The 13,632-nt window shown below is 26.3% G+C and overlaps 1 long non-coding RNA gene across 1 annotated transcript in view; it reads left to right on the forward strand.

The window, feature by feature from the left end:
- The window catches only part of LOC117174455, a 41,794-nt gene extending 40,049 nt beyond the window's left edge, over nucleotides 1-1,745 (forward strand). The window contains exons 2-4 of the long non-coding RNA XR_004467309.1: nucleotides 81-158; nucleotides 300-421; nucleotides 1,473-1,745. This is a non-coding gene — a long non-coding RNA (uncharacterized LOC117174455). The remainder of the gene's footprint in view (nucleotides 1-80; nucleotides 159-299; nucleotides 422-1,472) is intronic.
- The last annotated feature ends 11,887 nt before the right edge of the window (nucleotides 1,746-13,632 follow it).

Here is a 13,632-nt window from a genome sequence, read left to right on the forward strand (position 1 = left end):
GCTGAGAAATAATAATATTGACGATTAAAGTTTAAAATAATATTTCAGTCTATTTCAATCATTACTTTTTATTTTCACAGACAAGTGGGATGATGCGTATGAAGCCTAAGTATCCTGAATTGGATGCCGTCTATGATAAATTTGACAAGGCTCTTTCGGTCAGTTGGTGAAGATAATTTCTAATTCATTACAAGCACTTGTTCAATTTGAAAAATTAAATAAATTCTATAATCGTCTTATTAATCTTTCTCACAAGGCTCAAATTAAAGTAACTGACCCTTCGGCAAAATATTTTGCAGTATGAGATAGCGCAAAGGTGTGTCCAGACAATGCTACTGGCAAAGTATTGAATTATTTGACGTCTGCAGAAGGCCAATGCGACGACTGTTACGAAAAGGCCCCTCCAAACGAGAATGCTGTGGTAAATAAAAAATAGTTTACAATCTATTCGAAACTCAATCTGTGCTCTTCTCTAATCCAATTGAGGTGAGGGATGCAACAACTCGTTAAGCTCTTGAAACCGCGCAGAAGTATTGTCCACTCGGGACAATTTTTCGATAAAAAAAAGTGACCCAAACGTAAACCAAAATATACGTTCGTATTTAAATTGACGTGGTCAACAAATTTTTCTTCAGAAACTTTTTCATTTCATAATTATTACTAAAGATAAACCATAAAAACGTTGAAAATTTTTCGATCAAAAATCGATGATTTATAAAACACAACTCGTAATTATTCGGCCGTTTGTTGATAAAAATGCTTGAAATTTGGGTGGTGTATTCTCAATATATAATTGATGACTATAGGCAACGCAATTTGTTCAAAAAGTAATATGCTTGTTTTTGTTTAATAACAAATTAATTCCGAAAAAAAACCACGTTTCGCCAACTTGGACCAGTAGATCGGTCATCGAAAAAATGTCAATTGAAATAAATTATCAAGAGAAAGTTGTTTACTAGAGTTTCAGAAAGTTTCCCTGAAAATTTGAAGAAAATTGGTCAAAAATTGTGAAAACTTTCTGCCATTTCCACAATTTTCGACCGATTTTATTGATTTTATTGATCGATTGCCTTGAGTGGACAATACTTCTACGCGGTTTCGAGCGCTAAGCAAGTTGTTGCATCTGTTACCTCATATATATATAATGTGAAACCAATAACAATAATCAAAGTATCGATGCTTGTCAAATTTTTTTGAGATTATTGAAATCCTGAAAATATTTAAATAAAATACGCCCTATACTAAAGGTTAAATTTTCTGTTTAAGTTGGTTGTATGAAACTCAATGACATTGAGTTAGGGAATTCTGAAATAATATAAAATTTATAAAGGACATTTTAACTTTAATATAAAAACGAACTCTTCGAAGTTGGGGTACGAAACTATCGTCGATTGTTTTTGTCCTAAAACTGTAAAAACAATTGACTGTAGGTAATATTACCATTCAAACTACAAAAACTAATTTTGTTACAGGTTTTTGGTGAAATGCGTTTGACCTCAGATTCCCACTCCAGTTTTACCGTGCACGATGCGAAAAAATGCTGCAAGAATGTTATTAATAAATTCGAAAAAAAGGCAAAATCACAACTGGCCGTTTCTAAGGCATGCGTTGAACATTGTGTAAAACAAGGTCATTGCGACGATATCAAACCTGAACTCTAAAATTCTACCTGAAGGTGGAATGACTGCAGCATAAAATTGCGAATTTATTTTAATGTTTTGCATTTGCATGCCTACAATTCTACCTGTGTGTAAAATACAGCTGATATTGTTTCAGAATCAATAAATAATTTAAAAAATGTTAAAATTGACCTTTTTTCTAATCTCCTGTACACAAATTTGCCTTGTAATGTTTCTGAAGTTTCTTTTTTTGGGAAAGCTCTATAAAATTATGCTTTCATTTTTTTTCAGATATTTTCCAAATTTTTCATAGCCTAATTAATTTTGGTTTTCTTATTAGTAATTTTATTATTATTTGAATATATTTCTAGAGTTTATTTGACTAAAGCAAGGGAATAATCTTATTTTCCATTCTGAACCAATAACCTTTGAATATTTGATGTGGAGTTGACCCAACATATTTTTAATTTTCACAATATTATAGCCTTCTTATTAGTTTAATAATTTTTCAAGGAACCTCTATTATTATTAGAGACTATCAGAGATTCTTAACGTCTTTTCAGACTAGACGGAGCTATGAATTAAACATTTCAAAAATAATTTTTTTTCTGAAAGAAGATCTTCTCCTTCGCTCCGCTGAGAAGCGAACCACAAAAAATGTTTAATTCATAGCTCAATCTAGTCTGAAAAGACGTTAAGGATTTCTGCCATTTTCTGATGATAATACAGATTCCTTGAATAATTTGACTCGTATCACCTAGAAAAATAAAGCTTGTATTTCTGAAAAACAATTTTTATTTTGAACTCTCTAGTAGCTTGAGGGGTCATTTTCTCATTAAAAAATTTTCTTAAATTATCTTCTCTCTCGAATGAACACACATAAACATATCAACGTCCAAGAGTGATCACTTGATTGCGTAAGCGAATTTTTTTTCGAAATTTTTTCAATTTTAGTACACATAAAACTAGCGTTTCAAAAAATTGATATTAACCCCCGTGCCTTACCTTGGGCCACTAACTCGTGCTTCTGTAAGTATTAACTATTAATGTTTTTAACCGTAAATTAAAAAATAACAGTTCGGACAACATTATTATCGCAAAACTATTTATCTTACATTTCGTACAAGGTAATTTTTGGAATTTTTGTACTTTTTCCGTTTCGGAAATTGGTTCAGGGCCGCCAAACCTCGCGCTACTTAGAAGCTGCTGATGCATTAGCAAAAAAGGTAAAATCAAAATTTCCTGTTGCTAAGGGGACAGCTGTGTAAAATTCGTCTTGAAGGTAGATAAATTGCAGCATAAAATTTCAAATTGAAATAAATTTGCTTGCAATGTCATACCTAAAAGTATGCCTTTATATGTAAAATACAAATAAAATTGTATTGGCATCAATACAAAATTTGAAAAAATAAATTGAAATAATTGACATTCCTTCCAATTTACAACTCTTTAAACATTTATCTTGTATTTCTGAATTAAAAAAGCTTTTTTTGGAAATGCCTTATAAATGTATCTTTTACTCTTTAGTTCTGATGCTTTTTTTCTACATTTCACATAAAAAAAAAGAATTTTTATGATTCTATCTATTACTATTTCAAGAGTTCATTTGACGAAAGTTAGAAAAAAAGTTCAGGACTAACCAGATTTCTTGCCACTCCCCATGAGTTCCTCTAAAGGTTTAGTCACGTGGTGAGTCACTCGTAGCGGCGAGCTTGTCGCCCGAATATTCAAAGTCAGTCAGTTTCTTAAATGTGATAAACTGCATACAGCTTATTTATTTAATTTTATTAATAAAAATTACAATTTCAATACAAGTAAAGTCATAGGATAAAAATATTCATAAATAATTAAAACAGGTACATTCTGTCAAAATCTGAGTGTAAAAAGTAAAATAAAATTTAAAACAATTTTTAACTGCACGAATTAAATTTTATTGTATGAAATTGCAAAAAGCTTATATTTTGAGCTTAAATTAGATAAAATTGTGCAAACTTTAAAGTATCAGAATATACATTCCAACCCAGTATTAAAGAATTATTAAAAATATTAAATAAAAATTAGCATATGTTAATGTAGTATATAAATAATTGAAGAACTTTGGGGAATCCAAAATAAGAATATTGTATTACTTTTGTAATCGATTTTAGCAAATAAGATAATACACAATAGATTTTTAATTGAATTTTTCAAACTTTATATACACTATATGCTCGTCTGTACGCAATGAAAAAATTGGATTGCTATTTTGATAATCTTATTTTTTATCGCTGAAAGAAACAGTCAAATAAAATCACTAGGCAGCTGAATGAGTCCAGATACACTCAAGGAACATAATCATAACAAATAAAAATCTTATAGGCGTAAAGCAATTGTTACTGTTATTAACAAATATAATTTTTTAAATTAAAAAAATAGACATTTACTTTAGCAAAAAACATTATTTTTCCCTTAACTCATGTGACAGCGATATAAATAATAATATTTTAACAGGAAAATGTATTCGTAACTAAAAATTGATATTGTTAAAAAGAAGTCTTATTAAAAAACTTAAAAATTAGCTACTAGCGATCTGAAAAAATGTTCTTCTACTAAATTACGTGGAAAACAGCTGAATTGTAATATTTCATCACAAAAATATTTCAGAAATATAATTTTTTTTTGTTATGAACAAATATTATAAGAAAAAGTCAAAATCAGACACTGTACTTTCAAAAGAATTCTTTAACTTAATTATCTATTATGCGAATGAATAGTAATATTTCTTGTCAAAAATATATCAGCAACTCTCAATTATAATTGTAAATAATAAATATGTAAATAATCAGTTATCCTAGTTCAATTTTTAAATAACAGTTTTCTCTACTATAATCATTATCTTAAAGAATCTTGCAAGAAAGTCTTCAACAAATAGAAATCAATTTCTCTAGAGGGATACTATCTGATTTTTTTCTTCATTTATAATGCTTTCGGTTAACAGAAATAATCTAAAGATGGTTAAACATATCTTCGATAAAATATTACTATTTAGTTATTTATTACATGATTTGGCAAAAAATATTTTTTCAGAGGAAGAGTGTCAGATTTCTTAATTTGCTTATAATATTTCTTGTTAACAGTAACAATTTGAAGTTACTGGTATATTTTTCCATTGAAATATTACTATTTAGATTTTTACCACATGATATAATAGAAAAAATCATGCTTTTTGAATTGGTGTTATTAATGATGTTATATAGAAGGTATTTGTCCTATGTACAAATTGTCTATCGCGGATTTTATCAAATCTCGATATTTTCGGACACATTGACTGTGAAAAAATGGATTTTTATTCAGTAAAATCGGAAATGCTTACTTCATTATCCAGCCGTGTTAGACCAAAGGTTGTGGTTAATTTGCCGAAAATGCTTTTTAAAAAATAAAAAATTCTATATGGCAGCAAAATTATGTGTTGCGAAAAAAAGTTAAGAAGTAAAATTGTTAATCTCAAAAAGACGTAGAAATTTATTATAAACCAGTTTTTGATAAAACTCACATTTTTTGTTTTTATCGTGAAAAATGTTGTTAAAAGTAAAAAATTCCTTTTGCAGCAAATCTTTATGAGATACAAAGATATTTCTCAGTATAATTGTTTATTACAAAAAGATTTGCAAATTTACGTTACACCGTTTTTTGATAAGAGGCATATTTTTTTAAATCGGAAAAATGTTATAAAAAATAAAAAATTCCATTTTACAGCAAGATTATATGATACGAAAAAAGTTTTAAGAAGTAAAATTGTTCATCTCAAAAAGATCTACAAATTTACATCGGACCATTCTTTTGATAAGAGGTATATTTGTTGTTTCAATCGTAAAAAATGTAAACAAACAAAATTGTTTACTTTAGAAATGTGTATAACATTTCATTTAATCATTTTCTAAGAAAAGGCACAATTTTTTCTTTAATCATAAAAATTGATATTAAGAAAAATATACATTTTTTAGTAAATCTATGCGAGATACAAGAAAATGTTAAGTAACTATATTGTAAAATTACCGTATTTTAATCTTAATCACATTGAGATATAGTAATATCAAAATAGTTAAACAAGATTAAATTAATACCGTTTAAGATATTCTAATTGCACGAATTTTCAGTTCTAATATGTTTTTTTTAAATTGCAAGCCTCAATAGTTTAAAAGAGTTTTGTTGAAAATGGTCCAAATTCAGTTATTAAAAAATGAATAATTTTATTTTTTAATTGTAGTCTCAAATTTGAATAAGAAATTTATATTTCATTAATTTCAAGTTTAAAGTTTAAAAAATTGATGTTCCCAGAGTTTTTTGGATATTACAAAATTATTCAATTTCTTTTATAAAATTTATGTATTAATTGAAATAAAATCAAAGTACAAATTAAAATAGGCATTAGGTAAAGTATCTTTTCTAATTTTTTAGTTGAATATACTAACTACAAAAAAAATATAATAAACAACGCAAAAGAACAATAGAAGAACATGCTTTTTATTACAAGAGTTAATAACTTTGACAGCGTCGAATATTTTGTAATTTCGGAAATTTTTTGTTTCGAATATTTTCTTTTGATGGAATTGTACAGTGCCGGAATTTTATTTTTTCGGATTTTTCAGTCGTACCATAAAATTAATAATTAATCAATTAAATTAAAAATATTATAAAAAAGGAAATGTATCTAAGATTTCCGAATTCGAACAATTTAATTTTACAAACATATTTTTTATTCTGTGTATTATTTTACATTTTATTTATTATTATCCATTGAAAGAAATTTAACGTAGAAAATATTTTTTCCGCGTTCTCTTGATACAAGGTAATTCAAATTTGCTGATAAGAAATTTTCATAAATTTACGTCACATTTTAGAAAATGGCATCATATTTTTAGAAAACGAACCTGACATTTTTCCTTATGGCCTTTCCTTACCTGTTCGTTATTTCTGATGAGTACAATTTAATTAAAAATAATTATGACGACAATTAATGTAATAATATATAATTTATATTACTTATATTTTAATAAAATAATTATAATTAGTTAAATTATTTAAATTATTTTAAGCTTAGGTAAATTGATCTTAGAACAGAGAAAATTTGATTTCTTTTTACCAAAAATAATAATTGTCATTTTTCTATAAAAGCGAGACAAGATAAAAATAAAGTCAATAGAGCAAAGTTGTTCCTCTTGAAAAGCTAAAAACAAGTTAAGTCTTTTAAGGGCATGTGATACTTCGTCGTGTGGTCAATCGGTTACAGTTCCGACAGCTTTTTTCCACAAAAATGAAAAGTTTCAAAAACTGAATTCGGAGATGCTATAAAATATCATAACGGACGTCCCCGGACTCTTTTTTCAGGGATAATAACAAAAAAATGTTATTGTGCTAATTACCAAATTTTATGCATGTGTATTATTTTGTGGTTAGGGTGATTTTTAGCTCTCTGTCATTCCGATAATGTAGGTATTTATCGTACCGATTCTGTCGGCAAGCACTCTAGAATAATTATGGTGTAATCATATCATGGACATAGGAAACACGGGACTAGGCATGCTATCCTAACTTGGGCGAGCGGGGTTGAATCCACGGGAGGGGGGAGAATTCCATGAGTGGGGAGAGTCGCCATCTTACGATGTGCTATCTGATTATGCGCTCGGGCATTTTTGCCGACAAACTGTGCACGAAAATATAAACATGTGGGCGTTGCCATGTTTGTTGCCGGACATCAAAAGGTGGCGGACCTCCCCCCTCATTGCATCACCTCCGCAATGGCATGCCTACTCCCTTGTTTCCTATGTCCATGGGTGTAATAAACTATCTTACCAGCTTAGTTGGTAATGTAGATAGATAAATTTTGAAATTTTCGGCGTAGAGGGCGTACGAAACAGCATGAAACTTTGAAACTAATGTTCAATTTTTCGCCACTGGGAAATTATTTATGAAATAAACTTTTTTGATTGCCTGCAAACAAGGTTAGTTCCGGGAGATTAGTAACTATGTTTATTTGCAAGTCCAAAGTTTTCGGCCAAAAATATTGTGTAGTTTGGAAGTAACGCACAGGAGAATTGTAACATACATAACCTCCAAACATATACACGTTGTTAGCAATATCAAAATTTTTTTGAAAAAAAAACACAAATAAAGTGTGCGGGGACGTCCGTTAGCATGTTCGCTATCATTTCCCAAATTTTTAAAACAAAATATTGATTATTCTAGAAAAAAAGCCGTCGGAACCTAAAACTGGTAAAATCGATAATTTTGTAAGTATCACATGCCCTTAACGCCTTTCTCCATAATCCTTTTCTTTTTGAATGTATAAATTTATATTACTATATTTAAAAAACCAACGAAAATGAATTTTTACAAAGTAGTTGAACCTTTAACAAAAAACATTAATTTTCTTAAAAATAAAAAATAAATAGTGAAAAACATTACACAAGAAATAAATTTTCTACTAAAATTATGAATCTCCAATCAAAAAGGTACATTTTTAACATAGTAGTTGGATTTTTAGTAAGGAAGGTGTTAAGGAAGTAGTTAAATATTCAAACAAAGAAATGAATTTTCGACTAAATTAATGAATATTTAATCAAGAGGTACACTTTTAACGTAGCATAGTTAAACTGAATTGAAATAAAAAATTTCGCAATTTTAAATAATAATTTCTATAAACAAATCTTTTAATATGCTATTTTCCCGCGGAGAAAATATTACTATTTTTGTAATTATGATCGAAATTCCGTTATATTTATTAAATTAATTAAATTTTCCGGAGTTCATGATATTAACGAATTTAAAAATTCCCCGCAATAGAAAATTCCGAAAGCAAAATTGCAAACAAAGGAAAATTTTGGAATGATGAAATTCCGCGAAAATCTTTATGTCTACTTTAATATAGTCATGTTTTTTATTTTTAAAAAACCAATTAAAGGCTACAAACACTATTTTTTCCGTAGAAACTATAAATTAATTATTATGAAATAGGTTGTAAATTTTATGGAACAAAAAAATTTGTTTGATAATATTATCGGGTTTGGAATAAAATAAAAAGTATGAAAAGTATCAAAAAACTGAAAATATTTATAACTGGTGATAGAAAAAGATCTTGACTTGAAACATAATTAATAAAAACATATTAAGCAAAAAATTCTTTTATCAAAATATTTAATTATTGTATTTTTAATAAGTAATATTAATTAAAAAGCAACTTTTTAAATAATTTAAATTCGGCAATTTTCTATTATTGGGAAATTGTCAGTGTGGGATATTTTATAATTCAGGAATTTTCCGTCGCGAATTTCATTTTTTGAGAATTTGAAAACTGGGAATTTTTATATTTAGGCAATTTTATAATTTCAAAATTTTTGGTTTCAATTATAATACTACGGAAAAAGAAAAAATTGAAATGTGTATGGTGCTTCCCTAAATAAAATTGCGCAAACACGATACTTTTCGAATTATACAATTTATTACAATATTTGTTATTTACCTTATTATTTATATTTGATTATTTATTTATTCCATTGACAAAAATATTAAAACGGCAACCGTTTCTTCTATATTCTCTTGATGCAAAGCAATTCAGTTTCTAGAATAATACATTTTCGTGTACAAACACCACATTTCTGAAAATCACATCATATTTTTAGAAAACGAAGGTGATATTATTTCTAATGGCCTACTTTTTATTTTTCGTTATTTCTTATCACTCCAAATCATTCGATAATTGAAATTATCATGATAATTAATATAATAATATTATGATAATATTTATTATAATTTTTTTTGATGATTTAGAATTTTTCGAAAATGTGCAAAAAACATGTTTTCTTTTCAACCAAAAATGTTACTGTTTCATTTTTAGTCAAAAACAAATTTTCAACCAAAATGATAAATCAAAAACGAAAAAAATATATTTGTACCAAACAGTAGAATTTTCAACAACAAAAAATGAATAATTTTTAACAAAAGAATTTTTTTTAGCAAATTATATTTAATTTTTGTCAAACAGTTTCATTTATAACTAAATTTAGGAAACTTAAGTTGAATTTTTAACTTTTTAAATTCATGTTTTCAAGCGAAAGTTCATTTCATTGATTAAAATTTTTTCTACTTGACTCTATTTTGTCAGTTAATGCTTTTGATTCAAATATGATATTTTTTGTTGAGGATTCAACTATTTTGGCATAAATTAATTTTCTTCAATTGCAGAAAATTTCGAATAAAATATTTAGGTTTAAAGCGAAAATATATATAAAGATGAATTTGTACAAAAAAATGAGTTTCTCCTACAATTAAAAAACAATTAAAAGAATGAATGTTCCATCAAAAAGCATAATTCTTAGACACAATGGAATAGTTAAATTTTCAGCTAACAAAAATTAATTTTCAATAAAAAAAAATAATTATCAACAAAATAATTTAATGCTAAAGTAAGGAAATGTTTGTTTAACAAAAATGCTGAATCTTAAAAAAAAGAATGTTGAACCAAATAGTTCTTTTTTATCCAAAAATATGATTTTTCAACTGGGAAAATTAATTTTCTGCCATAAAGTAGTATTTTTGCAAGAAACTAAAATTCATTTTTTTCTATTGAATTCTTTTTCGAAGCTTTTTTCGTTTGTCCAAATAAAAAAGATTTAATATCCTTTTTTAAGAATAAAACAAAAACCACCTTTGGACATCTTTTTTTGGGTCACAATTTTTATCTTGTTATATTTTTTCATATCTTGTTTAGTTTTTTCTTGATTTTTGTTAATATCGTGCGGTTTTTTGGCTTAAAATTTGCATTTTCGTTTTTTTGTTTTTTGAATTTTAAAAATGCTATAATTCTAACAATTTTATTTTCAGCAAAAAAGTGGTAAGGATAAATTAATAGAATTTCCGAGTAATAAAAATAGCCTTACATGGCATTTTTGAATCTTGAAAAAAATGGTCTTAAACATTTTTAAATTGCTCTAATCACAAATATAATACCCTCGCTGATGAAAATATAAACAAGAAATTTTGTAAATTTTATTAAGAATCAAGGTCGAACTCAACATTTCTCTTCAAAATTAGCCATAGAATACAAATAAAATATTATTTTTCAAATATTAGCGATGTAAGTCTGTTTTATAGGGTGCCAAGAAAACCCTATAAGTGAAAAAATGGGTGTTGCTAGTTTTTGGCGCTAATTATGTTTGTTTACAGTTTTTGAATGTAAATTGTTTCTCATACATAAACTAATACTTGACACTCATAATTAGATGCTTGCGTAAATTGTTTATACAATTTATCATTGTTTTTAGCCATCTTTTCTTAGTTAGAAAGTCACGGTTTTTTCAAAAAATTCCGCTTTTTGTCAAATTTTCAATTAGAGTGAGGTAATACTTAAATATTTTTAACAATTGAAAATGTTGAAAAGATTAATTATTATTTTAACTAATATTCTCTTCAAATCATGATAGCAAACTGCAAAATTTACCAAAATTTTCCACTTTTTTTCCAATTTTTAATCAGAGTATGGTAAATAATTAATTGAAGTTGATAGAATTAATTGTATAATCAATTAATTATTATTTAAAACAATAATATCTTTGAATAATGTTAGAAAGTTGCGATTTTGTCCAAAATATTATCCTTTTATTCACTTTTTATTTGGAGTTTGGTGATAATGATTAAATTTAACAAACATAAATTTTAATAATTTCCACTTTATGTCAACTTTTCACTTGATTGGTAAAGTAAAAGGTAATTAAAGTTGATAAACATAATTGTTCACACAATCTCTATTTTGATCATAATTATTTTTCCTTACATAATTGTTAGAAAAGGCGTTTATTCTAAATTGTTTAACTTTTTGTCAAAATTTCACTCAGTGAGTTAATAATTAACGCAATTTAGAAATGAATATTAAATATTAATATTAATTAAAAAAAGAGGCTCACAGTAATCGCTTCAAGGAAAATTTACATTCAATATACTCTATATAAAACAATTAAAGAATATTTGAAATATCTGTTTTATTTCAGAAAAATATATTCTCCAAAAAGAAATAGACGATTTAAAATATGATTCTCTCTAATGTTAATTTATTATTTGGTTATAACTAAAAGGACAAATTTAAAGGTAAAAATTATAGAAAAAACTGGAACTTTCTAGAAATTATCTAAGAGAAAATAGTTATAAACAATAACAGATTTAAAAAAGAAATTATTTGTGTCAATATGAATTAATTGTCACTGGACTAAGTGAAAAATTAATAAAAAGTTACAAATTTCAGAAACAAACCACAACTATCTATTATTGATATATAGAAGAAGACAGCTATAAATTATAATAATTTGTTTAACAAACAGTTACTTTTGATGAATTGAATTAAATATTAACTCACTTCAAGTGAAGAGTGGAAAAATAGTAGAAAATTGTAAAAAAACGGAAATTTATAGCGTTATTCGAAGAGAATATTATTAAAAGTAATAATGATTTTTTTGAAAAAAAAATATTTTTCTTAGCTTTAATTAACTCTACTTTAATGAAAAATCGGACAAAAACTTAAATTTGCGTGTGTGAAAAAACAGCGACTTTCTAACTCTATTCTGAGATAAAATTTCTAAAAACAATAATTAATTGTTAATAAAATTTATAACAACATCTTATTATGAATCAAAAGTGGCATTTTATTTGTTAGAGGCAATCTGCATTAAAAAAACCTAAAAAAGATCATATTTAGTGCTAAACATTCGCAAACCCAATGTTTTCACTTGTGGGATTTTTTGGGACCTTATAAAAGACGCCTATAGGGTGATATTTGAAAAGTAATATTTTATTCGTATTCTATAGCACACTTAGAAGAGAAATGTAGATTCTTAATTCGATTCACAGAAAATTGATGATTCTGCATAAAATGTACAAAACCGTTATTTTCTTATAGGAAATACTAATTTCTGAGCGATATGCGTTCAAATTAAAAATAAAATTTCCATTAATTTTTGGACCATCCTAATGTACAGATCTAACTTATCAAAAATAAAGAACTTAGTTCTCCCCACGTGTTGATGGGAGTAATTTTCAATTTAGAAACCTTTAAACATATTCAAAGTTTTTCCATCTATTTAAGAAAAGAGTTAAACAATTTAATTTAATTTTAAAAAAGAATAGACTGTTTTGTCCCCGAATGGATTTTTTTTTATTCTTGTTGAGTCCATTTTAAAATTTATAATATGCAATATGTGTATTGGTTCAACCATTTTGAATTTGGAAATTCTGTTATAAAATTCAAATTTATCGACCCTAAAAACTTTAGAATACCCATTATTATGAAAATTTGATCACTCTTGTAGTGTTTACATTCTCATTCATGAGTGTGTAAATGTAATGGTCCAAATTTTCGATCTCTGGTTTTGAGAAGAACTTATTGATTCCGTTTGTTTTCAATTAAAGCGTAAAAAAATATTTTATGCCTCTGTTCAAAACAATTTTATTAAAAATTAATATAAATCCTTTTACTTTTACAAGTGATGAAAAAAGCAAACCAGATTGCTTGCTTAATTAAATAACTAATCAGCATTATTTTCTCCAGTCAAAATTTAAAAAATAGCTTTTAAAAATAAATGTTTTGTTATTTGTAATTTTGTGTTTAGTATGTAAATAATTTACTGCATTATATTGCTACATTAATAATTGGATTAGATTAGCAGAAAAATTGAAAATAAAAAATGTCACCATAACCCACAAGTTTTTTAAGTAATATTTAAGCGTGAATACTACTAGAAGCTCTTTCCTTAAAATCAAGAACGTAGTTTGTATGAAGAGAAGAAGATTTGAAACATTTTTGCAAAGAAAATTCATAATGTATATCTTGTCTAGGCATATTGTTTCTAAATAGCGAAATGCTTTCTCTGAAAAAGTTCCATACAAGTAGACTTTTACTCTTTTCTTGAAGATTTAGAATTACACAAACAAAAGACTTTTGCTGTTATTTTTCACTTTTTGTATTATTTTTCACTAAGTACCTAATCAA

This window comes from Belonocnema kinseyi, chromosome 6 (assembly GCF_010883055.1).
Source record: "Belonocnema kinseyi isolate 2016_QV_RU_SX_M_011 chromosome 6, B_treatae_v1, whole genome shotgun sequence".
NCBI lineage: Eukaryota > Metazoa > Arthropoda > Insecta > Hymenoptera > Cynipidae > Belonocnema > Belonocnema kinseyi.